This window comes from Triturus cristatus, chromosome 12 (assembly GCF_964204655.1).
Source record: "Triturus cristatus chromosome 12, aTriCri1.1, whole genome shotgun sequence".
NCBI classification, from domain to species: Eukaryota; Metazoa; Chordata; class Amphibia; order Caudata; family Salamandridae; genus Triturus; species Triturus cristatus.
The window spans coordinates 145,051,696-145,078,063 of record NC_140595.1 but is presented as its reverse complement, the minus strand read 5'-3'; the positions used below and the strand labels follow the sequence as shown (position 1 = coordinate 145,078,063).

General features: G+C 43.2%; 1 protein-coding gene across 4 annotated transcripts in view; it reads right to left on the bottom strand.

Annotated features, from left to right (window-relative positions):
- Positions 1–20,973, bottom strand: part of ETV3 (ETS variant transcription factor 3) — a 133,721-nt gene extending 112,748 nt beyond the window's left edge. For 2 of the 4 annotated variants that reach the window (XM_085639845.1, XM_085639848.1), the window contains exon 1: positions 20,848–20,973. The gene's annotated coding sequence lies outside the window, so the exon portion shown is untranslated. Of the gene's footprint in view, positions 1–20,636 lie in introns of all 4 variants that reach the window. The other 2 variants (XM_085639846.1, XM_085639849.1) reach the window with 2 other exon arrangements.
- Between the last annotated feature and the right edge of the window lie 5,395 nt (positions 20,974–26,368).

The following is a 26,368-nucleotide window of genomic DNA, read 5'->3' as shown; positions in this document are numbered from 1 at the left end:
ATTATGAAGGAGGCATTGAGAATCTTGGCACTAGTAAAAATGGATGGACATGGGAGGCCACTAATACTATAAAACGTATTTTAAATAGAACTTCTAATCCTTGGGAGGGATAAAAAAAAACACAAATATCTAATCAGCCTTTCTCAGTAGTAAGATTCAATTGCCACACCCAGTTATTGCTACAGTCTGAATTTTGCATTTAATCTGCCCAGTGTTTACTCATCTAAAAAGATGGTTTAGCAATGCAGCTAAGTACAAGGGAACATCTAATGTGGTTAAGAAAGTCACACTCACTACAGAAGAAACATACAGTCAGTGTTTCCGTATCCAATACACCTTCATGATTAAGCCCCACCAATTTGTGAATTGAGTCATAATTTGATAGTAAAGAAACTTGAACTTTGATGATGGCAACACAAAATCAATCAGACCTACGACTGATGCCTTGTTGCCACCTCTTTAAATAATGCATCTCACTAAAGGTGAGATGTACAAAGCATTTTCGCGGTAACAAACGGCCCAATTTGCAGAATTGAGCCATTTGTGACTGCAAAAATGCCTTTTCAAATGCACCAAAGGCAGAATGTGATTCGACAACTTCTTTCTGAATAGCAGTATGAATATGAGATTCAGAATTTGGAAGGGACGTGTTTAGGGCGTCCCTTCTAAACACTGAATCGTTATGGTATGTATTCATGTTTTGCTACCGAATTCCGGTTGCAAAACAGTAATACTTTACCACCAGTTTAAAAGTAGAAAACCCATTTGCAAATGGGAAGGGGTCCCCATTGACCCCTTCTTTGAGAACGTTAAAAAAAAAAATTAAGAGTAGGCAGAGGTCAAGGGACCACTGCCTGCTCTTAAAAAATGAAACCTTTCATTTTATTTTTCAAAACGCAACCGGTTTACCTTTAAGGACAACATGCTACATTAAAAAAAAAAGATAATTCGATTTATTAAAAATCAATCACAGACATGGCGACCTGAGGTCTACAGCCGGGCACCACCCCCAGTGATGGCAGAGATTCTTAATGGGTCACAAATTCCAACCAACTACATTAATATTCATGAGGTAGTTCGATTTGCTAACTACTAGGAATCATTATCGGGGAAATAGACCAAATTCTTACATTAGGATTGCCGATTTCTTAATTGCAATTCAGAGATGATCACAATCAGGAAATGGGCACTCCTAATGTTTGTTAACCTGGCCCCAACTCTGCTGCAGTGGGGGGATCCATCCAGCAAGCCATATGGAGAAATTAACTGGAGAGTGCGGCAACCCAGCCAACTGATATCCAGGCCCACCAGCTATACCAAAACACCAACAGAATGTAGACTTCACCCTAAAAAATATAGTAGTGAAACAAAGCCAAGTTTATAGCTGTGTGCACAATTGGACTGTCGCCAAACCTCATTAGTTCTTACGCTAAATTCTAAGACCGTTCCACCGCCCTTGGTGCAGCCTTGCAAAAAATTGTCACCTCCATTCTCAACTCAACCTCCACAAAACGTCTTAACTGCAGCTGACCAGCAGAAATAAGGGCAAAACATACATACCTTTGACGGTCGCGGCTTCTCAACGGAAGATAGACTGCAGGTACACTGGTGCTCATTGTAAGAAGGAATGAGGCCATGACCTTACAACGCTTGGAGCAGTAAGAGGAGACAGTTAATGAAGGACGTGTCAAGCTGTGCATTCACTGTCTGCCCATTGGAGCCAAGACGTCAAGGCAGTATGCAATTATGTCGAATGGGAAAAATTCAGAGCAGGCCCCTACATAACTGGTTTATCACGCACCAAAATGTACACTAGGAGGCTACTAGATATTTCGGATGCCCATAAGCCACAAACACCTCGGCTGCAAGCTGTCACATTTCACACTTGTGTTGTTTACCAGGAATTTCTATTCTCTTGAACAGCATCAAAGGAATCATGCGCCTAATTACTCACATTCTACAGGAGCAAGCCATCAACCTCACCGCCCCTGTAGGATCTGTGTTTATGTTTCCTTTAATGCACAGCTGACAAATTAGGAATTCCACAATCAACTGCTGACGGACAGGGGGTTAAACGGAATAAAAAGGGATAATTGGCGGGTCAAACCAAAGGGGAAAAAAATAATTGTGCAGGAATGTGAAGATTGAGAGTCCTTGCATTTGTGCGTGCTCTGTATTATATTGTTCTAAAGCACGGGAGGAGACCCTTTGTATCGGTGGTCGGCTACTGAATAGTTTGAGAGCTGTGAGCAAAGAGGGGAATTCCGACCACAAAGAGCTCGGAGTTGGCAAGCATCTGAGCTAAAGCCACCGCTAGCTTTTAGTTATGCAGCACAGGCGGATACAAACAGGAGATCCTGGTCTGTGGAAGTCTCTTACACTACAATGGTACTGCACGAACGCCGCAGGCGTAACCCTCTGTGCTTTATTTGAAGTGTCAATAAAATGTACAGCGGTGGTATTACTGCGCTGTATATACTAACGTAGATGGCTGCCGGATGTGCATGTGACAACTTTACATATGCAACTGTGTGTGGGCTGTTGTGCTTCTGAAATCTGGTTAACAATACAAACACCGATTCGAAACCTCGCTGGACGCCTGTTCCAAACCAAAAATCACGAGATCACGAAAACATTACCCTACGAGCCCCGCTGGCTTGTTATAAGAGCCATGTGTGGACGAGTTTCACAACACGAACATGAGCCATTGTTAGCCAGAAGCCACACATCCTTTCATAAATAAACACAGGATACAAGCGATCCCGTATTCTATGTCCACTACTGAAAGAAAAGGGACTGGCCGGACGGAGGTGCCGTAGCCACGAGCCCTGCACCCCACACGCTTAAATAGATGCAATACCGACAACTGCTTCACACCCACGGAGGACATGCACTGTTAGCAACCCTTTACTTTCAAGAGCTCCTCTGTGTCGAGTTGCCTTGTTTCAAGAAGCCCACATGATCACAGCACAAACACCTACACCCTGCAGCAAGCATGGGTTGCCATGGCAGGAACACACTTCTCCAATTCTTTAACCAATCATATCTCTGTTTTTTACTGCCATTTTCCAGTTTAAAAGGGCTCTTTTTGACATCGGAGACACATTTTTAAAGGGGTTTCAAATGCAGCAGAAAAATAACTACTTAACCAGTCTTGCAGCACCAACCATTGCCTATAAACAGGAATTTGACAATGTGCATTTGTTGATGTCTGGCTAGGTTTTGAGACAGGCTGCGACAACATTAACCGGATGGGCCCACTAACGGAGAAATGGTGAATCTGTTGATTCAATTACGTAACAAACGTGCCCTCTGCTAAATATTAGTTGAACTTCAAAAAAAGCAATCTCGGAATATGGTAGCCTGAACGACCAACCTCAACAGTGGCAAATAAGGATTTAGATCCTTTGGAGGGTGTCACCATGTTTGATTCCTTCTGGCGGCCTTATATAGAATTTGGTGGCAATCGATAACCCTTCAATTTCTAGAAGAAAATGCTAAATACAAAGTAAAATATAGCTAGCTGAATTTTCCCCAGCATATTATTCCCACAATGGACGAAGTAATTTCATCCTGTGAATTAAAAGGTCTAATTTGAGCTCATGAAGTATCTAACTAGAACAGAGAGAAGGTTTCGAAAGACTATCTAGTGTAACAAAGATGTACAATATTTCCACACAAATGTTAGCACTTCCAGGTACCTTCGACGGCATCCGCTTTCAATAATAATAGAACTTCTAACTATTTGAAACAATATTTGAATGTTATATCGCCATAGCACATACCCGCCACCTTTGCAATCGTTTGTACAGTAGAACTGTATGGGGGGGGGGGGGGGGGGGGTGTGTGTGTGTGTGTGTGTGTGTGTGTGTGTGTGGACACCCAGCACTCTTGGAACAGCCAATACCATAGCAAAAATAGAGTGTCCAGGAGATGTTTCTTATGCCCTATTGAGTTTTAAACGCATTCCAGAAGGGCTCTGCCTCCACACACCAACATGTTTGTGCAATGGCTCCCAGCTACTGTGCACCGTTCGATGGTGGTTCTGAACCGGGTGGCAGTATTATGAATGGCAGAAGTCGCATGTCACACAACAGCAACTTCAGCTTTGGCAGGTCGGAAAGCAACCATTTATATATTTAAAAAAAATCCTAGCTGTGCTAATCCAGACATACACGACCACTGTCTGTATCAGTGCATGGAAAGTCCTTTCAAAACAAAAAACAGTCATGTATGAACATACAAACTTTCATTCTATAAAAAGAAAATCACACAAATTACAACAAACGCTCTGTATAATTCAGAACATTCAAATAGGGTAATTTATACACAGATAAAATGTTTTATATAGAGCGCGGGCTGATAAAGCAGTGCTCTGTAGAAATACTCAGACCAAAACAGATGCTATGTTCTCAATGAAAAGCTGCACATTATGTTTCCATCTAGTGCTCTGTGCATATATTATCGTCAAAAGATGGTTGGAACGCAAAGCACTACATATGATTTTAACTGCCACGGCGTGCACGTTCGTGGGCTGATTTTAGGTTTTTCCTATTGCAGGGCTCTCTGTAGAGGGCTCCAGGTTGAGACCTTACACCAACACATTTTTGAATGTGTTCCGTGCATCTAGGTTTTAGACTGGTCATGTTCAGAGTTTCCCCATCCAACTCCTACTTTCCTGGCACAATAAGGGTATCAGAGGGCACCCTTCCCTTCACACAACTAAGCTACAGGTTCTCAAACTTACACTTGTTGGGTAAAGTAAAGAGTCACAATACGTAGAAGAAAAAAAACAGTGCCCGCTATAACCGATACAAATTCATTACAAACGTTGGTCAAAGAAAAAACGTGCAAAAAATATTTAACTGATGCAGATGTAAAAACAGCACTACATTCACAAAATTCTCAGACAGTTATACTGTAATAAAATTTCAACAAATGCAATGCTCCAGTCGGCATCCTTAGAGAAAATTAAGTGAGGGGTTTGAGCTCTTTCATGAAACAGTTAACTTTTCAATAGGTTTCAATAAAATTGGATGCTAGTCGGCTATCCCAACTACGGAAACTGAACCTGGACCCTTCAAATCAACGTCTTGGCTATTAGATACACATGTCAAATGGTCTGAAGTGAATCCACGCGGTTTGTGTGGGACAATTCTAACAAGACTGTGCACGATCCGTCCCCCAAAAATTTATAGGATACAATTAATACTTTAAAAAAATTTTTTTTTTAATTTAGTTAATACAAATTAGATTGCAAAAGTACTCACATATAGCAGCACATGCAAAAAAAAATAATATATTGATTTTACTAGTCATATCAAATGGATACATATAGAAAATAATAACCTTCCTGAGCTTTACAACTATCACACCTTCCTGAAGATCTCAGGGAAATTGAAACAATAATGGACAATAGTCTACCTGCTTCCCCTGCCGAGCCTGCAGACCCGAGGTGCTATGAGTGGTACTAGGGTGCTGTCAACCGTTCTTGCTTACATCAGCAGCGGCTGACAGGAGACTTTAATCTGTGTGGACATAGCCCAATTAAAGCCACTAGAAGGACACCAGTAGCTCTCTGAGAGATGACAGCACGGACGTCTGAAGAGAGAAGGCACAGTGAATGTTGGAGGTGGTGCCAACATGATGCCTGCTTTTTCTTTTTTTATAACTTGCAGTCGGGGAGGGGGGGGGGGGCAAAGGGCTTCCAACGGTGGCAAGTGTGGGTTTTGGGGTGCCAGATATTTTTGGTTACATCAAGGGGTGGACGAGAGGGAGTACAACGGAGACGGGCATGCAGTATTTGGCCAGACTGGTCCCCTGGTCTTTACTTGCAGTATCTTTCTTGCAGGTACTTTCCCCATTGACTTAAACGGGGCAAAAGCCACAGAACGTGCACATCTGCATCCAGTCGCCCTAGAGCGGACTTTGACCTTTGCCCCCGCTTGCAGTGGGTCCGAAAGAGCGATCCTGTAGGTTGTTGAAGGGTGACCGTAGGCGGTGTGTGTTTCTCCCATAGGTTAACATTACCACAAATAAAAAATTGTCTATTTAAATGCTAAAACCCTATCTTAAAAAGCACTTACCAGATCAGGAAAATCTTAGTGCCTAAAGCGATACAAAGAAATGTTTTATTTTTGCGAATTGGTGTAGGAATTCTTTACTGAGTGTGTGTCCCGATTGTTGACTTGTGTGTGTTCAGCAACTGCTCGGCGCTCCCCTCTGGTGGGCTTAGAACTGCTTCCCCAAACTGCCACTGATAGAGCACTTCGGTATTGTTGAAGCAAGCCCCTGTAGGCCTGTAAGGGTTGCCTGGACTCTCTACAGAGTGTAATTTGTTTTAGTTCACTGTGTAGAGAACCATATTTCTACACTGGTAGTTTATCTTGAGGATACAAGATTTTGCTGGAACCACTACCAATAGGTGATACCACAGAGGAATCCTCAATTGACCAACTATAAAAAATATTTTTGCAAATTTTCTAATCTGCACTGTCAGGGCCTTCTGTACTAGTCAGTTGAGCCTTAAAAAACTTCTAATAGAAGTTTTTGTCAAATTTCTAATATGGTCCCAACTGTTATAAACAAGCATGTCTGATTCAGAGGGTACTAGCCAGGAGCTCATCTTGGCTCCCTACAAGAACCTCGGCTAGGTTTGCAATATTGCTACTGGGACTAAACCAACTAGGACACATACCAGGAGTTCCTTGCCAAGCAGGATAGAGCCCTGCCACTAGAAGAAAATAATGACAAAGAAGATGAGGACCCAGTCAGAGATGACAACACTTCATCAAATAATCTTACTGATAGCTCAGCTACCATAACCCAATAAGTAGTGGAAGGTAAAGACTTGAAGCTTCAGAGACAAGCAAAAAGAATAGTCATTGAGTCCAAAATCCTGCCATAAAAAAATGAAAGGGCTAAGCTGGGTCTAGCACCCATGAATGGTGGCAGCTAAATCATAACCTTAAGCAAACCTCAGCCGCCACACCAATACGAAGAATCATCAACAATTCCTTAAGTATGGGAATATTTCCAGACGACCTTAAATAGTCATATATAAGCCCTTTACTAAAGGAAACAAACCTGGACTCGCATAACCCAGACAACTACAGAACAATTACAAATTGAACTTTCCTGGACAAACTGATAGAAAGAGCAGCATTCACCCAGATGTCACACAAGAGCAGCATTCACCCAGATGCCACAATTCATTGAAGATAATTAATTACTTCAGACTTGCAAACAGGATTCCGTCCAGGAAGAGAGACAGAATCTGCCCCCATTGTCATCTGGGATTACCTTTTAACACAGGTGACCAGAACAAGGTTGCTGCACTACTTCTCTTGGACCTCTCAGCTGCCTTTGACATAGCTGACCATGACACTATAATACAAAGACTCTATGAAGCAGACACAGAGGGGACTGCTCTCAACTGGATCACATCCTACGATTAAAACAGAGCTAATGTCATACATATCCCCACTTTCTCATGCAAACCGTACTTCACAAAAGCAGAGGTCCCTCAAGGCTCTATCATCTCACCCATGCTTTTCAATATCTACATGAAGTCATTACCGGCACTGATCAATTTCACCTCACATACTATATATGCAGATGACACGCAAATACTTCTTAAACTGCAAAGTCCAAAAGACATTGGAAATTCACAAATATCCAGTTGCCTCGGAGCCATCTCAAAGTGAATGCTTCCAAAATGGAAATACTCACGTGGTGACTGGAAAGAAATGTAACCCAATCACCACCCGGCCTGATGATCTGGGAACACTGCCTAAAGTATCTAAGGAAGTAAAAAACCTCAGAATTACCATCTACTCCAAGCTATCAATGAATGTGCAAGTAGAGAAACCTTCATTACCATAAAAACTCTGCAATGCATCTTTCCCCACCTGAGATTTCCGCACAAGGACCAGGATACGACCTCTATTGTACTATCTAAACTCTATTACGCCAATAATAGCATCTACCGTGAATCATCTTTAACAACTATGAGAAGACTGCAATGGATTTAGAACTTTGCTGCCAGACTACTCCTACATGTGAAGTAGGGGTGGGCGGAATTTGCTAAATTAAATTTCGCAAATTATCGCGAAAATGTTTAAAATTATCGCAAACAAGCGGAAATATCGCGAAGATGCGGAAGTTTTTCTCCGGCATGTTCGCGAGATTTTCTGCATGGTTGCGGGTCGCCAACTTACCCATGTGGTTGCTTGCGGGCGCGGCCATCTTGTTTTGAGTTGTCTCGCGGTGCATGATTGCGTGAAGAAAGACGTGATCGCGCGACGCATGACGTCACTGCGGGCGCGAACTGTCGCGAGACAGCGCAAATGGCTAAAAACAATACAACATCTCATGGAGAACGCGACCGGATCAAGAAAACTTGTTGGCGAACGCAGGGATTCAGGTAAGGCGATCACGCGTGCGCGAGAATGTATTATTTTACAGCGCGAGCAAGAAATTATCGCCAAGCTGCGGAAACCGGAATTTGACATTTTCGCGCTCTCCGCGGAACGCGAAAATGTCAAATTATCGCAACTTTCGCGAACGGAACGAAATTTTCGCCCAGGCCTAATGTAAAGCCACATGCCCAAATCTCACCTGCCTTGAAGGTCCTACATTGGTTACCAGAAGATTCACATTCAAGCTACTTTGTATCACCTACAAAGCAAAACATGGAACAGGGCAGCTCTTCATGAAATAAAAATTAAATGTATAGAGCGCTCTAATACCCTGGGGTGTCTAGACTTGTGATCTGTCTGGGCGCCTAGACAGATCACAAGTCTAAACAGACAACTTAGAGATGAGCATGGAACAAAGGTCTAACTGTTGAAAAGCCACATTTTAAGAGCTTTCAGGAAAGAACCTACTTCAGTTTTTTTCTTAAAATCTGAGGACATCGACTTCCAAAGCTTAGCAGTACTGGCGATGAAGCTCCTGACCCTATTAGATCTTTTAAATTTGGGTACTACTAGATTTTGAGCGGACGACGATCTAAGTGATCTACCAGTTGAAGAGGTGTTTAAGGTGCTTGGGCCCCACACTGTGCATCGCCTTAAAGGAATAAAAATAAAATATGTTCAACAAAGGAACCTTCGCTCTAGACTGGCACCTCGCCTCAAATGAATTAGTAAAAGGATTTTTATAAAAACAAAAAAAATGAGCTCAAAGCACATAAACACTTGAAAGTCTGAGCTTATTAAATACAAATGAAATCTGATGCATTACCTTCTTTGTACATGTATACCTTCCATGTACTTATGTATCTTTGTATTTATTACTTTACTCCTAATTCAGCATCTCCAATGCACTACCCTAGACCTCTCTAAATGTATCCTCTACTTCCACTCAGACTTATCCCAAACCCTATTTTTAGGTCTCGCCTGAGCCAGCGCTTTAGCACTGCTCTGGCGAGAGTTTTAGTAAGCCAGTTTTGGAAGTGCAAACTAGTGGCTTTTGTCAGGCCTCCAGCTACAGTGCATGTGCGCCGGGCGCGCGCACCATTTTGTCCACCTGCGTGATCACTTTTGCGGCCGCTTTGATGTTCTCAGTGAGCCGCAGGGCCACTGAGAACATCAAAGTGGCCGCAAAACTGCACACCATTTGCCAGCCTGCGTGCCTCTCTCCCCTTAGTGTGCGCGACTGCCCTACCCCCCTCATCCCACTTCCTGCTTGTTCTCTTCGCCGCTCTCAATGTGCCGACATAAACATTTCTACTTACAAGAGCAGAGAAACAATCTTGTGGAAAAAAGACATAGCGCGTGGCAGCTAATACGGCAAAGCCAGTGTTTTATGCCTAACAATTACCCTTGTCGGTGCTGGAACAGAAAGATAAACACTGCGAGGCGGCAGGAGCCTGTGCATCGGTGCAGCCTTATAAATACAAATGCTGTCCTCTCCTGCCAGGGAGACATGTCCACGAAGGCTGGCATCTTGTTTCAATGAATCTCGGTGTCCCTTCAAAGCAGCGCGCATATATCGCCGTCCCCGCGCGGCCGTGACAGCGGGAATATGGAAGGCCCAGAGCTGCGCAGATAAAAAGCTCATGACTTACAGTACTCTGACAACTCCTTCTTTAACTTTCCACCGACAAATATTTCTCTAGCCCTGGATTTCCAGCAGCAACAGAGCATTCTTCCGATTGCGGATTTTCAATCTTGACTTCGTCACAGAGCCCACAATTCATGGCTAAAACGCCGCGGCCTGCATTTCCACGCAGAGATTGCTTTGGCCTTACTGACTTGTATTAAATGTGTTGCACATCTCGGGGCAGGAAAACAACCTGACCCCATGCCCTAGCCATCCTCCTCCTCTGATCCTGTAAGCTCTGCCGCTCACTTCAGACAAACACTGTGAAAGAGCAAGCAGTAACCTATTAAACAAGCATTTGCAATGCAACAGGTCTCGCATTTACGCGAGTTTGAGCTATTGGCATTGTAAATGACAATGCCTTTTATTTATGTTTACGTTTTTGAAGCATAAATAAAACGCATTGTCATTTACAATGCAATAGCTTAAACTCATGTAAATGCGAGACCTATTGCATTGCAAATGCTTGTTCTACCATGATCCCCAAAAGAACCCTTTCTAAACTCGTCCCTCCTCTACTTCTCCTTGCATCATCTCAAACCTATTTTACTATTTAGATTTCCCAAACAAAACTAATCTGAACCTTTCCCTCATGTATCCCTCCTAGACTCATCAGATACCTCATCATTCTTCCTAATCCACTCCTAGAGTCTCTTCATCTCTCCTTTACTCATCCCAAACATCCTCCTACTGCTATGATCTCTAACTAAACACGTTATAGACCCCTCTTCTATGCCTCAATTCTCCTTTTCAATCCAACTAACAGTCTCGCATATCAACCGTTCAAATTATTTTCATATTTCCCTATACTAATTCACAATTAATTATTGGGTTCTGCAGTATTGTGCTACTGGCCAAAAAGCGCTTTGCTGCCTCGTCTGGGGGCAGTAAGCACTATATAAATGAAAGTACAATTTTTCTACCCCAACAAGGGGCTCATGAGGAGAATTTGGAGAGGGGAGACTACTTTATAGTTGGAACACAACATCGATGTTGGCAGTTACTATATGTTCAGAAAGCTTTATAAAGAAAATGTCATAAAACAAACCTTCTAATTTGATACAGAGATTATTCTCAGTTTGTTCCAGAAAATTGTCTTAGTCGTCTCTCTGATCTAGCATAGACCTGGGCACAGATATTTGAAGCTACTTAATTGTGTTTGCTATTAATTTATGTGACTAAATACACTATTCTTTCTCCTAATTGTATAATTTCATCTTTTTGTATCTGTTATAGGAGTGTTTCATTGTGATTTTGCTTGTGTACTTTCATGGCTTACGTATTTTCTGAATAAAAAGTTACCGATGAAGATATTTAATATGAGATACTGATTGTAGCACAAAGGGGGTATCTACTTCTACTGGACATAAGAGCCCAGTACAAGTAGTTTGTAAACCCAATGAGGTTTCCAGATGAATGGGTAAATGAAAGTTGTTTTTATTCTTAAAATTTCTCTAAAATCTTCATTTACATGGTACATCAAAAGAACAGGAATGCATGTGATTGTGCATTACATTAACTCATTAGCTTACACAAGTCATAGCATTAAAAAAAACAATGAAGTGTTTCTTACACTTAAATTAACTATTAAGATCTAACCCAACCACAGAGTATTTATCATTAGTTTTATCTTACTTAAAACTGGCAGTGTTAAACGTCCATATGAAGGACGTACAAACTGTAGAGATTAGCTAGACATGTATTATTCTACCGAAGGATCAAATAAGCTGATTAAATGCAGATTTTAAACCGATGCGAGAGATAAACCGCCGAATTCTTTTCAACCTTATTACCTTTACCCTCCAGGCATAGCATTAGTTAATTAGACTTAAGCCAAATACAAACAGTTTAGTTTAGACTTCATTTAAGAATAAATGTTACGACTATGCTAGTCAAAGGCACTTACCAAGCACTGATTGCCAATAGGTGTTCAGCACAAAAACTCTAGGTAATCTACACACATTAGCCATGTAGTGACAACGTTTCCTAGTCTAGGTAAGTACATATGAGTCTCATGTGTCTCAACTATGTAGGTTATTCAAGAATTACATTCTATCAAGGGCTAGAGCCCAAACCTGGTGTTAATAATTAAACGTTGATATTTTCTTTGATGAGGCACCACACTCCCCTACCTTTGAAATCAAACTCTGGTATTGGAGACTAATGCCACAATCATTCCCAATAGGAAGGAATCTATGCATTATCACGGAGTCTTAGTCTTCATCTAGTCCTGGTATATTAACCGAATGTGAAGTAGTTAACACAGCTATAAAGTTCTGATTTCATGCCTGTTGAATATACCTGTTGATAAGCAAGTTGGCCTCAACATTTAGGCATCTGGCCGTACTACACACCAAAGTCACCTGCAGCCTAATGTAGGCACATGAACACCTCGCTTGCCTCTTGCCTGTGGCCTCCAGGCTGATCCAGTGACACTGCAGCTGCCCGAGTTTTCCCACTGGGATTTTCCCGATCACAGTTAACGCCAACAGAAGCTCCGTACACCCTACTAAATGTAGGCTGCCTCGCGAGTGTGTGCGGGGGCGCGCTGCCACGGTAGGACTTTTCACTTGCACCCACACCAGCCCAACTTTGAACACATCGGACATCACCCGAACTGAAACACCTACTCGCACGCACCCTTCTCAACACGCTCACTATGCAAGCATTCTACTGAATTATGGGACCTCATCACCACCCTTGCACCCAACAGTCTACTTCACTGAGACCTGACTCAACCTCACATCCGCCCCAAACATTGCCACATCGCTCCCCAATGGATTAAAAAATCACTCACCAGGACCACAACAAGCCGGGAGGGGGAACAGCCATCATGCACAAAGTGATCATACAGGGCAGCACCCCCCATGGAACAACTCAACTTCAAGCTCCAGACGGACAAGACAACCATCGGAGGCACTCTCGCATACAGACTCCTAGGCGCACACTGCAGCAACACTATAGCAGAATTCATTTTGCCCTAGCCGAAGATTCTATGGACTACGTCTTCCTCGTCAACCTAAATTTCCACACGACGACGCAAACAAAAACATCTAGCACCTTCCTGACATTATGAGCAGCCTCGGATTGATCCAGATGATCCACGTTCCTACACACACAGCACCCAATTTTCACCTCCAGCAACCGCGTCACATACATCCAAGTCACAGAACTCACATGGACTGATCAATCCATCGTCCACTTCAGCATCTCCAGCCCCCACATCACCACCTCCAAAATGACCAACACGCCGTGCCGGAGGTGGAACAAAAACCACAGAGAACAGCTGGGTGTACACCTTCAACACCCCTAACCCTGCTACCAACCTCGAACAGGGAATTAAATACTTCAAAGCCTGGATCACCAATTTCGCAGACAGCAGCATCTGGTACACCCAGGAACTCAGAACAGCGAAACAAGACAGCAAACAGATGAGATGGTGCACCAGGAAGGACACCGCAGACAGAGCAGCCTTAAAGACCTCCCTCAACTTCTACCACCGCCTGCTGAGGGCAACAACGTAGACAGCCCTTGCAGCTCCCATCGAAACCAGCGCCAACAACAAGGAACATTTTAACATGGTTAAGAAATTATCCAACCCGGCTGCCAGCAAAAAACAACCACACACCCTCACAGGAGCTGTGCGACAACCTCACCCACTTCTTCCACAACAAGATCACAACCATATACAGATACTTTGAACCCAAACACACACCTACAGACTTCTGACAGATACGCCACGGCTGTAACCGACGCAAACCACACACTGACCACCTGGAACATCCTCTCCACCAAGGACACCACTTCCACCATGAAATCCATCCACCTCGGAGCTCCCACAGACCCATGCCCGCACCACATCTTTAACCTCAGAAACCAAAAGGATAGGCCAGAAACTCACCATCCTACACCCATTACCTCTGCAACATTTCCTGACAGCTGGAAACAGATTCTGTTGGAGAGGCTACAAGATTTGGGTGTTCAGGGACTCGCTTTGAAATGGTTGACTGATTTCCTAACGGATAACCCTTTTAAGTCTGCCCCTTCTCAGGTTACTAAGGGGGTCCCTCAGGGCTCGTGCTTGAGCCTGACTCTTTAAAATCTATGTGACCCCTCTGGCGAAACTTATGAGGAGTTTGGGTTTTAATCCCATTTCTTATGCAGATGATACCCAACTCCTCCTTACTTTTGACAAAAATAGATCTGACATCCAGCATATCTTCTCCAAAGGCATGATGGCTATTGCCTCTTGGATGCAAAGTAATTTCCTCCAATTAAATTCAGAAAAATCTGAGATTATGCTGTTTGGAGGTGCCGCCATTGGTTTGTCACCTACTTGGTGGCCTGAGGAGTTGGGTAAAGCCCCTACTCCTAAAGAAGTGATCAAAAATCTTGGTGTTAAAATCGATCAAAAGCTCACTCTAGATGCCCATGTCAACTCTACGATTGGCACCTGCTACTATGTTTTGGGTCTACTCAGGAGAATTTTTCCCTTACTTCCTCTGGCGACCAGAAAAACGTTGATGCAGGCTTTGATCATGAGTAGAATAGATTATTGTAATGCCCCGCTTCTTTCGACCAATGAAGCCTCCCTAAACAAACTGCAGGTTGTGCAGAACACGGCGGCCCGCCCAGTTGCGGGTGCCCCGCCCAGGACTCCTCCTGAGCCCCTTTTGAAAAAGCTCCACTGGCTTCCAGTAAGGAAAAGAGTAAAATTCAAGATAGGCTGTATTGTCTTCAAGGCCTTAAACGGTCTTGGAACGTCCTATCTTTCTAGTAAAATAATCAATTATACTCCTTTTCGCTCCCTTAAGTCAGGATCAAAAGGCTTACTCTCTATCCCCTGAATTAAAAAATCGTGTAGCAGCGACAAAGCGTTTTCATATCTGGCCCCGGTTCTTTGGAATGAATTAACACAACATCTCCGTGAGTGCATGACCATCTCTCATCTCAGAAAACTCCTTAAAACCTATCTTTTTTAATCAGCCTGCCGATGCAGTAGGGCCGTTAAAAGCGCAGAGATACCCCTTGGGGTGATTCAGTGCTATACAAAATCATAAATCAAAAGGGTCGGCCAGGAACTCACCATCCTACTCAACACCCATTACCTCTGCAACATTTCCTGACACCTGGAAACATGCGAAAGTCAGACCACTACTCAAAATACCCTCCGCCGACCTCAGCGAACTCAAAAACTAACAGCCAATCTCCATGCTTCCATTCCCAGCGATGGTACTGGAAAAGATCTAATCAACAATCAACTCATAACGCACCTGGAGCAGAACTAGCTATTCAATGCCTCCCAATCTGGGCTCCGCTGCAATCACAGCACTGAAACAGCCCTGATCACAGCCCAGACGACATGCAAATCCTCTTCGACTGAAGAGAAAGAGCAGCGTTGATCCTTCTCGGCCTCTCAGCAACCTTCAACACCATATCCCACCATAGGCTGTTCGAAAGACTCCAACACATCTGCATCGAAGGTGATGTGCTCAGATGGATCGCCTCTTTCACTGGAAGAACCCAGAGGGTCCACCTCTGATCACAAGGAGATCACATGCAGCATCCCACAGGGCTCATCCAACGGACCCACACTCTTCAACTTATATGACCGGACAAGCCAACATTAGATTCCACAATCTCAACATAATTTCCTATGCAGACAACACCCAACTCCTCCTCTCACTTGACAACCCAACTACCACCAGAACCTACTTCCACAGATGCATAAGAGACATTGCAGACTGGATGAAGAAGAACTGCCTGCAGCTGCACACAGACAAGACGGAAGCATTGATCTTTTGTCAACAGCAGCAACACATGGAACGACTCCTGGTGGCCATTAGATCTAGGACCCGCACCCACTCCCTCAAACCACGCCAGAATCCTCTGAATCATCATTGGCAACAAGCTTACCATGAAATCACAGATCAAAGCTGTCTCCTCTGCCTGCTTCCTCACTCTGCGCATACTATGAAAGATATTCAAGTGGCTAGCCTTACACATTAGACACATAGTCACACAAGCTTCCATCACCAGCCAACTGGACTACGGCAACGCCCCTTATGTAGGAATTGCCACACACCTCCTACAGAGTCTTCAGATCATACAGAATGCCGCAGCCAGACTCATCCTAGGCTTTCCCTGACTAACCCAGACCCCCACCTCAGGCAACTCTACTGGCTCCCCGTACAGTAGGGATGCCAATTCAAGCTACTGACGCACGTACACTAGGCTCTACACCGGTCTACATTAACCACCGCCTGAACTTGACGACTGACTGCTAACACAAGTTTGTTTTATATTAAGTGTATCAATTTTTAAAAATCAGAAAGTCTGCCTCACCATGTTGATTTTTAAACCAATTAGCTACAAGAGCTAAACTCGTCTCTTATCCCAATGCATATAAAATGAGACTTTTCTTTAGTCAGAAGAGAGACTGACATTCAGAATTATTTATATTTCCTTTCCATGGCAAAACCAAGAGACATTTTATCTTAGCCTATCCTTTGTCATTGTACCATGAATAAGAAATCTAAAAATAAACTGGCCACCTTTGTTTTCTAAAAAGGAGCAAGCTTCACAAAACAGCTTGAGTAATCCTGAAAGTTACTTAACTAGATGAGAACATTATTACGAATGAATCCCATCCTAAATATACATAAATTGCCTTGCATGCCATACTTTTCCTACATTGTAGGAACCAAGCATTGATTCGCCAAACTCAAAAGTCTACTATAGTTAATGTAAATTACTTTTAAACACAGGATTAGCCGTTATTCTTTTGTTTAAAGCTTAAAATATGAAGTGGTACATTCTAAAAACCATAAACATTTAAAACACCGATTACAAATGTATAATTTATCACACTTTCACAGAAAATTCTAAAAATATTGGTGCATGTTAAGCCGGATAACCAGACTGGACTATTCCATTCATACTCTCGAAGTTGAACAATTGCAACTGAGAATAAGCCATGTCCCTCACTGATTCAGATTTCAAGCCTTTGACTGGGTCTGTGGTAATAAAAACACACCATCACACACTGCCCACCTTGAAGTCACCATCTGTATGGTCAAATAGAGAACCAGTGAGATGCTTGTAAGAATAAACACATTTCAAGTGTAAAGTCCAGTAAAGCTGCTGAATCACTGTAGAACCCTGTGTACCTCTGGATGCTGAAAAATGCATATTGCATATCATAAAGTTCACACTTCTATCAATAGGTTCCTTCGAAGCCAATCTCACCATCAAGATAATCTTAAATTTCAACTCAAGCTCTTCTGCGGAGTTGAGCACAACATTAGTAATCCACCCCACCCCCCCTTGAAGTTCTATCTTTGAGAGATGTCAAACAATTAGAGGACCATAAAGCCATGTAACCCACTTAATCAAATTTCAAACATTTCTCGCTAAGCACTATATTAAAACGGTGAAGGTATCTACCAACTTTGGAGGTGTCAATTACTCCACGAACTCATCTGTTCAGCTTACCAAAACAGTAGTTCAGTGGTTCCCAACCTGTAGTCCGGGGACCTCTAGGGGTCCGTGAAGCATCCTCAGGGGGTCCGCGGCTACTTAGAAAATTAACAGATTCATAAAGTGTATTTACATAAAGAAGCAGAATGTACAATTAAAAATTGTAAAACCTACTGTAAATGTGAAGGAATATGAAAATTAAATTTGTATCCTCAGATTTATTTGTGTGGCACTGCAGGTGCATCAAACAGAATATAGTATTAACGAAGAGTGGCCTCGGATTTAATTTAGAAAAGTTCAAACCTTTCCATTAAAATGTTGTGCATGTGAATGCAAATTAAATAAAATGTGTTATTTGTGAATTTGCTTGATGAATGCTTTTTTCTGTATGTTTTCTGTATTGTTTTGAAGTTCAATTAATTGACAATGCTCAGACAGGGCAATTGGGGGTGGGAGGTATTTGGGTCCCCCGATTCCAGTAATAATTCAGTTGGATCCCCCAGATTCCAGTAATGATTAAGTGGGGGTCTCGAGAAGTCAAAAGGTTAAGAACCACTGCTGTAGCTCATTATTTTCCACCCAGGCATGATGTTACCTTTTCCCCAGGCACAAAAAAAAAAACATTAGGAGCAGACCAACCAGGTATCATACGTGTGGTCATTGTACGATTATGCCCATCTCTAAAAACTGATGGGATTGCTTTAAGTATTAAAGAAACATAATTTGGTCACTAAAATGTCACATAGAGCATTCAGATTGAGGGTCTAACCTGGTCAGTCAGGAGAAGAACCTAATGTAAAGTATAAACTGGAATATTACAGTCAGGCTGGCAAAATGTAATAGATCACGTTCCACTTCGATACAGAAGAGCAAAAAAAAAAAAGTAGTGACGAGGTTTTGCCTAGTTCCTTACCTACATAGAAGGTGAAAACGTAAACATCAAACTAATGTGATAAGATGAATTAAAAAAGTCACGATGGTCTTGATGCACAAAGATCACACATGTAGTTAACAAATATGGTTATACAAAACCAGCAATCATTTCCTGGATAGACATGATCATTTTATATTAGTTCAAATAATATACACCTTTATCAGTAATGGCGTATTTTCACCTGGTCACATTACTCAAACACCCATCACATTTGATAATATTCCTAACAACGAGCTATTTAATTAATAGTACCATCATGGAGACAGAAAGGCCACACCTAAAGAGTGATGAAAGCTGGTACAAAAGCATACATTGACATGCTACATCGATATAAACAAGAAGTCTTACTTTGCTACTACTGGCAAACAATTAGAAATAAAAAAATTGCAATTGGAAATGGCCTTGTTAACACCCATCACAAACGTGTTTATCTTAAGTTGGGAAACAAGCAGCAATTAAACATTTGGTCCCAAATCGAGACATTGAAACCTCATCATACGCCATTTCGTGCAATAAAATACGATTTGTTTGATTAGCAGGGCTGGCTCATTAATAACTACGTCGTAGCAAAGAAGTCAGCATGTTTAACACAATCCAGCAAGCTTTAGAACATATGTAAAGATAGACTCCTGCACCACGAAAAATGTTTCACTATAAACCGTTACATAAAGATTCAAGTTCACTGAATCCTGTAGAATGGCATAGCCTAATTCTAATAAAAGAAAATACAGACTCCAATATGGTTAGCATTGCTCCGATCTATGGTACTATTAGCAAAACACTGGAGACCTACAGAGTGATAATCTCTCTGCAGTCTGTTTCCTAAATATCAGATGCAATAGCCAATAATCAAGCGCAGAGCAAGGCCGTGATGTTCATCAGCAATGGGAAAGAAAATTATTAATGTCTCTGACATTACCGTTGTTTGCTACTGTTGACTAAAGCACTGCTGTGAATGACAGCAGTATACAAGCTGGGTTATTTTGGTGTGTGTGTGTGGGGGGGGGGGGTTTACCCTGTCCATTCTCATATGAATTGCTTTATGTCAGATACATGAAAACTGTTTTCTTACAGCTCACTACCATTTAAAAACCATAATTTAAGGGGGAAAAGGGTAAAGCGAATGTGCAGGCAAATTATGTCCTTACTGCGGCATGATTAAACATGCTACGCGTCATTCACATTTGTTTAGAAACAAGGGGCGAATTGTTTAAGTTCCCATCTTTAAAATGTTGGCCCCGAGGAGGGGCAAACTGAAACAACCGAAAAGTTGAGGGTTTTTGTTTCTTTCAAAATAACGTATTTATGGAAATGATAACATATACTTATAAATATTAGGATGTTTTTCAAAAATCCAAAACGAATAAACTCCCGTGTGCTCGAAAAAACCCATCACAGCGTCCGTGTAATTTTAGGGTAAAAAATATACACAAACAGTAACAACAGCAAAAAATATAAACAACGATAGGGGTGCGAGAGTACATTTAGCAAGGATATTTAAGCATCACCCTCCCATAATTAAGGTACACAAATGAAAATGACATGCAACCTGTAGAAAATCACGTTTACAGTCTAGCCATGTTACAGATCTTCCAAGGCGGGATTCGGGGATGGTACACAACTGAAAATGACATGCAACCTGTATAAAATCGCTCAACAATCTAGACATGTTACGCATCTTAAAAATGTAAGAATGGATTCCAGGTGCTAAAAGAGAACGTGTTTAAAGAAATTGGAATAAGGACGCCATACTTTGCTCCACCCCCTCCCGTGAAGTTCAGTGTCAACATTGTAAGACCTAAATCAGAACACGGAGGAAGCTAATTAGGAGCACCAAGAAACCCACCAAATCTTAGGGGACCCTGAGCGCCAGAAGTAGTACTAGGGGTTCGTGATGTAGCTTGAGGAGATGGAGGAAGAATGGAGGGACTGCGTTCCCAAACCCTAAAGTTCTTTATGTTGTACAAGGGAGAGGGGATGCGGGCCAACACTGATCGGTTTACATGAGCACCCTACCCATTCCCTACAATGAGATTGACATAATACGGACAAATGCGGGATACGAGATAGGATTAAATGCACCGCGTGACGAACAGATGTTATCGGTCCTCCTTACCACAAGACTAAATCGACACCACTCTGTTGCGATTAAAACCTCTATCGAGACTGTTCTGTTTTCGCCTTAGATACAGCCTCCCCACGGACTAAGAAAAGTCCCGTCCCTGCATGCTGTAACCTTCGCCCTCGAGGCTATTGAGGCGACATTGCCTTAGGAAACATAGTCCCAAACGGATGTGGATAATTTATTAAAGCTCTACGTAACTAACCTCCCTATCCTTCGTCCAGTGCTTTGCCTTTTCTCCTCCTCATCCAACCGAGCAGGAAGTGCACGGCATACTTTCTATCGCACTTCCGGCCACGCCCCCTCCCTTATCCACATTTTCCGGTTTCCTCACCACTCAAAGAATAGAAAGGAGACTGGGTGTGCACAACCCCAGAGACAAATGACAAAGTTGTACACACCCGGAATAAAAAGTCCTGGTCAGCGGCCATCTCGGAGTGGTTTTAATCTCAGTTCAATCAGTTACGAGCGCAAGCTCTGATTATGCATAAACGTTCTTCACTAACTTCACAGGAGCTAAGAACAAAATTACAAATCATTACAATAAGTATGTCACCAGAAAACAGGACACCAACTATCAATGACAGTCTCCATAACAGTGTATAACCTAGGTGCAACGTTTTCTGTTTGCACGCGATATTTACATGTTTTCAGAAAGCTAATGTGTGACATTTCATTGCTTTATGTGTGACATTGTGAGTATTAGTGATTGTGATGTTGTGTGTTCTAGGCCCACATGTTGCATAAAGTAACGACACAAACACGGAGTGTAGTTGTACAGAACTGTCCAGGACCACATGCATTCTGGCTGTTTCATTTGCAGGGTCAGGTGATGATGAGGCTTGTGTTGAATGGGTGTTGGGTGGGTGTAAAAAACAGCTCTCATGGGAGTGGCTGGTAAAACACTGTGTCCAGCTGGACACAACATTCCTCCCAAATTTTATTAAAAGCAAAATCAAGTCCAACCTGTGAGAAGGAATGACAAGCATTGGCATAGCCAATAGGTCTTGCTTTTGGGACCTTATAAGTGTTTAGCCATGCAACAGTTGCATAACTAAATACTTATAAGGTCCCAAAAGCGAGACCTATTGGCTATGCCAATGCTTGTTTTTTGCTTAGCATTTTCTGATTTATTATTCAGGGCTTGGGTTGGTGCCCAGAGAACTGTCGAACAGAGAAATAGTGATTTGTCGAAGATGGCAAGGCACCGTGTTTTTAGAGGGAAACTGGGATTATAACTCTGGCCTCTTTGTTTCATAGTCTGTAGGTTACGAGTCAGTCACTGGCAGGCGCGCAACACCCATTGGACTCACAGGGCTTCAGCCCCCCCCCCCGTCGTGTGTGGCAGCCCGGGATGAGACACCTTCCCGGGCAAAAAAGCAGCCGCACCCGAGCACTTCACAGGTCTTTAAAAGACCATTTGCATGTTAATGAGGCCTTGCTGTTGTTTCACCCCTTCTAAGAGCCCCTGCAGCTCCACTCTGCCTATTGCTTAAAGTTCAGCCCCCCCCGAAATTTTTGCTCAGCCCCCCCTGAAATTTGGCTCTAGTTGCGCCTCTGGTCACTGGGCCATATTTTTTCTCTATGAAGCTAATCTTGACTCTTCTTCATCGACCACAAACCGATTTTTTTCACAAATTTTAACAGGTCTTTTTAATGCTCGATTCAGGAGTGCTCATTAATATTCCTGAAATGTGCAGACATGGGGTCGTTCTAGGCAGGATTTGCATTAATCTGCAGGTGTTACTTAGATCTCTGAAGTTTGCGCACAACCCAACGAGCTGTCCTCACAGAATTGTCTTACTATTGAACTCTAAAGGTGAAGTATTCCCTTGAAATGTTTTACATTGTGGTGGAACGTTCTTATCAGTGAACAATGAAGATTCCATGCTCACTACGAGACAACTTCTTCAAGAGAATACATTCAATGTAGCGCCTGTGTTTGTCTGGTGTGAGTAACACTAGAGCCGCGCTGTCGTCAGTCTGTTAACACCTTGCAGGCTTTGAGTTCCACTTCCTGTTTTCTCATAGCCCTCATGGGAGCGTCTGCTGAGGCCACTGGGCAAATACAACGACCGCCGCCAGTCATTCGGAGCAGAGTGTGTACAGGGGAGTGATAAACGGCTTTGTGAAGTGCAAACTCCTTTGATGCCATCTTCGTTGCCACCGGGAGCAAGCTGTGCCTTTTGTCAAAATGTCTGTTTATCCAGGGTCACTGCGGTGCCCTTTCCAGGTGTTATCACGCCGATAAGAGCCGTCTCTCTGACTGCACGGCCGTTTGTTTCCATTTGACAGCGAAGACGCATTCACCTTTAAGTATCTCCTCGCCACCCAGGCGCCTTGTAGCCCCTCCGTCAAGGCGCCTGATCCTAGAATCAAGGGGTTGAAGGTAGTTAGTTGATAGATGACAGTTGTCAATGGTGATGGAGCATTCATGTCTGATCGCTAATGATTCCAAGTAAAATTCATACTGATGAGTCATTCTAACAAGCATTGGCCGCACGCGCACCTCGCGCTTAAAGTTTTAAAAAAAAAGACAAGCCCGGCGGAGCATGGCACGCTTGGGGGCGGGGGAGCGCATTCCAGGCGGGGGAGCGGACCCTTTGAAGTGCTCCCAAAAAGCGGATTGCACGGCGGCACGATGCGCGTCATTGTGCGCGTGCTAGCCATGCAATCCGCTTTTTGGGAGCACTTTTCAAACCCGCTTACAATAGTCTCGCTTTGCGATCGCTTACGCGATAGCAAGGCGAGACCTAAAAAACAACTAAAACAACACTGAGTCTCACAGCCTTGAGAGGCAGTCTGCAGGACAGTGGTTGACAGGTGCAGTTGAGAGCACCCGGGCATCGCAGCACGCATCAATAATGTAACCATAATTTAGGGGAGAGGATGTGGTCTGACGGCTAGACTGGCGACTTTGGTGGTGGAAACCAAGGTTTGAGCCTCAGGGTCGTGTCCACATCCTGTTATTCTGGCCAAATCACTTAATCTCCCCATGCCTGAATGTAAGTAAGTAAGTAAAAAATTTATTGTTTCTGATTAATTAATACCATTACAAGTTCATAGTACGTATACATTTCATCAATTTTTGAATTTGAGAGCAGTCTTAAAAAGAAAATAGGTTAAAAAATAAAAGTTTAAGAAATGTTCATGATTCCTTGTTTTTCTGTACACCGTCATCTGTTTTAGGTTGTTTGGACTTAACTAGTTTCAGGAATTTTACCAACAGACCATTCAGATGTAAAAGTCTTGGGTCAAAGCATGCAATGACTGCTTGTCTCCGGGTACGTATGTTAAGTTCGTTGAAGGTGGTTTTCAGGAGAGCTACTCTTTCCTCTTTTAGCTTTTTGCAGGAGCATATCAGGTGTTCCATATCTTCTTTCCCTGAGCCACACAGCCTACATATGGGCCCACAGTCTTTTCTCAGGCAGGGTTGTAAGTGGGGTGTGGCTGGTAAGATTCCAAGCCTGTGTTTTTAAAATGCTTCTTTTGATTTCCTGCAATAACCCAGCCCGAAGTATGCCTGTAACCCGGGCGATTTGTAAGAGCTCAGTATCATCCATGTGTGGCGTCTGTGGGCAAAGGTGGCTTTGTCCTCTATAAAGGAGAGTCGCTTTATGTTCTTATTTACAACGCGTTTAAATTGTGTGTTCGAAAGGGAAGTTTCCCATAGATCTTCTAGACCTGTCTTTGCTAGCGACTCCTCTAGGTAGTTTTTTGCAAGTGCGGTGGAACTGCCACGCAGGTTTTCCCAGAGCTGGTGATTCAGTGTGTTTTCAGGCGAGTTCTTTATAGAGGACAAAGCCACCTTTTCCCACAGACGCCACGCATGGATGATACCATGCCTGAATGTGTCCTTGTGTAACGTAACCAGTGCTCACGTAAAGCACTCCAATACCTTCGGGTAGAGTTCGCGCTATATAAATCTGCATTAAAAAAAACAAACAGGTACCCCTGGACATGAACACAGTGCTGATGAAGTCCAGATCCCTCGGCATCACGTCATTTGGGTGATAGTCCACCTAAGTGATGTTGATCAGTCCAGCGTGCTCCTGCTGTGATGCAGTTAGTGTTTTACAGTTCAAACTTGGTGCAATAGGAGCGTCGATGCAGTCCACTGTGAACGCTTGATGATGGGTTGTTGCATGATTCACTGATGTCAGTCTTGGTGTGGTGTGACCTGTTGAAGTCTCTGTTACACAGCCTGGCTACCTACTGGATTTCAGCGGTGGGGCAAAGTCAAGTCCATCTCTCACGCTTGGGGGAGGCCTCTTGGTTGAGTTGCCACGGGACTGCCTGTGGGCTGCACTGGGGTTACACATGTGTCTGCATCTGTCCAGCCACAAGACCACCTCAAAGCCACTGCCTAGTCACTCGTGCAACGTCAGGGGTGGATGTGTCCTGGTCAGAACATGCTCTCTCTACCGGGATCAGGATTCAAGCCAGTTAAGCAAGTGGTCACTGGTTCTTCAGATCATCACAGGTGCTTCTTGTCACTTTGTCTGGCAATGGTGCAGGACTCCAGTATTATTACTTTATGCTCCAGGGGTGGTAGTGATGCCCATGTCAAATGATGGAGTAGTCACCATTAGACAACTTGTATACTTGTATTCTTGGATGACAAGTGTCGATGACTTGTGAAGGAGCCTGGTTCCACATTCCAGATTTACTCTGGAACCCTAGGCCAATGTCTCTTTTTGTCCGCATGAAAGTTTGGAATGGAGGAAAATCGTTAGTCAATCAATCATTACTGTTCCAATGAGCTATGACTCAGAAGAATCACAGACTCCCAATCTAGTTTAGTTGATTTATTACAAAGCCAAGAACAATTGGACATACAAGCACCTCAAGACAAGGGTGTAGAATTACATTGGAACCAATACAAAGCCAAACCTACGGGTGAAATTAAGACGGTGCGGCATGCACAGAATAACCAGTTCTAGAATGAGGATACAGAAGATGATGGCTCCCACGTCCAAATTCCCCTTCATTGGAGTTTTGTAGGCTACTAAAAAGCATTAGTCTGTCCCTACACTACATCTAATGTGACATCCGTACTTAGCATTTCCAAGTCAAGTTCCGTAAGGATGTCAGCATGTGAAGGCTTCCTAAGAAGTCCACTCACATTGAATGGGTCAAGTAGCATGAAGCTACAGAGCTCGTTCTAATATGCTCTCTCTCCAAAGGAAAAGGCAGAAGTCCCTCGACTCTGTCCCTAACTTCAGCACATGAAATTGCAGGTAACGTCCCAAAACGCAATGCGGCATCACACCATCCAAGCATGCCACCTCCTCGTAGGTAACTTTCCATGCAGCAGCGTTGCTCCCAGGACTTGGCTTGATGCCCTTGATTGACAGGCTCTCTCTGATGAGAAAGAAAACTGTCCCTCATTCTCACCATCACCGTTCAATGTATGGTCTCCTTCCTAAGCCTAACTCCTAAAACAAAGACATTATTCTAACTAACATGGATGAATTCCTCTAACTGCAGCAGAAACATGGGAAAGAACAAATTCCACATGCGCATGAAATTAACTAACAAGTCTAATATGAGAGCCTTCAGGGAAAAATACAATTCAGGCCTGCAGAATTCGTGCTCAGAGACAGTTACTTTTCCGAAGTGAGAGTACTGCTGCCTTTTCCCAACCATGGTTCAACTCCCCCTGTAGTGCACATGAACAGCTTTAGCCTCACTTTGTAACACCACATGCACGTGGTGATGTGCTA